Source organism: Penaeus monodon, chromosome 1 (genome assembly GCF_015228065.2).
Source record: "Penaeus monodon isolate SGIC_2016 chromosome 1, NSTDA_Pmon_1, whole genome shotgun sequence".
In the NCBI taxonomy this organism is placed as follows: domain Eukaryota; kingdom Metazoa; phylum Arthropoda; class Malacostraca; order Decapoda; family Penaeidae; genus Penaeus; species Penaeus monodon.
In genome coordinates, this window is record NC_051386.1 from 45,542,870 (window position 1) to 45,545,369 (window position 2,500).

Consider the following 2,500-nt stretch of genomic DNA (forward strand, 5'->3'; position numbering starts at 1 on the left):
TAGCGAACAAAGAGTCTGATTCGAGACTGTTGGTTGTTTTTTCCTTGACGCATTGTTGTATTGCCCTCGGAGGAGTGAAGAGTAAAAGTAAGCAACCGACACAATTGTGGCTTAGACAGTATATTTAATATATATATATATATATATATATATATATTATATATATATATATATGTATTATATATATATATATATATTAATATATATATATATATATATATATATATATATAATATATATATATATATATATATATATATATATATATATTATATATATATATATATATTATATATATATATATATTAATATAATATATATATATTATATATATATATATATATATATATTATATATATATATATATATATATATTATATTATATAATAATTAGATAGATATGATAGATAGATAGATAATGATAGATAATTGTGTGGTGTGTGTGTGGTGTTGTGTGTGTGTGTGATGTTTGTGTATATATCTATCTATCTATCTATCTATCTCTTCTCTTCTCTCTCTCTTCTCTCTCTATATATTATTATATATATATATTTATAATATATTATAATATATAGTACATATATAATATATATATATATATATATATATATATGATATATATGATATATATATGATATATACATACAAATATTATATACATATTTCTTCTTTTAACGGTAGGTTCATGTCTGAGCCGCCGTGGTCACAGCATGATACTTAATTGTAGTTTTCATGTTGTAGTAGTAGTACGTAGTAGGGTCCCCAGTTCCTTTCCACGGAGAGTGCCGGTGGTACCTTTTTAGGTAATTATTCTCTCTATTTATCCGGGCTTGGGACCAGCACTTGACTTGGGCTGGCTTGACCACCCAGTGGCTAGGTAGGCAATCAAGGTGAAGTTCCTTGCCCAAGGGAACAACGCGGCGGTCGGTGACTCGAACCCTCGAATTCAGACTGCCGTCGTGACAGTCTTGAGTCCGACGCTCTAACCATTCGGCCACCGCGGCCTTATATATACATATATATATATATATATATATATATATATATATATATATATATATATATATATATATATATATATGCTTAAGACCAAAAAATTAAAGATGTAATTGTAAAAAATAAGTTGACATAGAGGATTAGAAGAAATTTGAATAAAGGAATGCACCACGACTATCTGCGCCGGGTCTAAAAATGCCGACACCATTGGTGCTGCCCAATGTACTATGAACAATGTAAAGCAGTGGTTCCTAAGCTTTTTAGAGTTACGGACTCCTTCCAGAATCTGATGAAAGCTATTGACCAACTTTCTTAGAAATATTAACTTTTATATACATATATATATATATATATATATATATATATATATATATATATATATATATATATATATATATATATATATATATATATATGCTTAAGACCAAAAAATTAAAGATGTAATTGTAAAAAATAAGTTGACATAGAGGATTAGAAGAAATTTGAATAAAGGAATGCACCACGACTATCTGCGCCGGGTCTAAAAATGCCGACACCATTGGTGCTGCCCAATGTACTATGAACAATGTAAAGCAGTGGTTCCTAAGCTTTTTAGAGTTACGGACTCCTTCCAGAATCTAATGAAAGCTATTGACCAACTTTCCTAGAAATATTAACTTAAACACGTTTTCGTATGCAGTATGTATAATATACTTTCTTTACTTCGATTTGAGTGTCTCGTACATACACGAGATACGCAAAATATTACTAAACAAATAAACAATCTAAAAAAACACTCCTTTTTATACAAAAAGTAATTATATCTTTAATCTGAGCCTCACGGATCCCCTGAAACCCATCATGGACAGTTGCAAAAGAGACTACGAAGGCTGGAATTGGATGGTCTGCCGGGATGCCTCAGTTGAACAAGGCCACACAATGAATTCAGATAATGTGAAGCCCCATGCCATACATTCAGAAAGAGTCAGAAGTGGTTGTTGAGAACTTCTGTGATTTCACCATCCCCGATTTCTGGCCTCCTAATTCCCCCGATTGTAAGCCCATGGAATTCTATAGTTAGTCATGGTTGAGAAAGATCGAGGCCGAACAGGTGCCTAAAGGGTCGGTCATATTAATGTCTTCTGTCCGGGGATCCCTTTACAGAACTGGATGTTTCCCTTGCTGTAAACGGATCCGATATGCAAATCCCTCCGAAGCGCGAAAACGCACTGTCGGTATTTCATCCCTGCCTCTATAGCTGAAATCTATTGCCGAAACAAAAACTATAATATAATTACTCATTACTTAGAATCTTTTTAAAAATTATTGTATATCATGATAAAAACAAACTTAATTATTAGACACAGAGATATATTGCATCGAACAACGCTGTCTCATTAAATGTTTATAGATAATTCGGATAAAAGTTCATTTGACTAACGAACACAAACATCAACCTACTTCGGCACGCCAAAAGCATGGAGCTCTCTTCGGAAGTTATTTTCGCCTTGTTGGATAAAGTGAG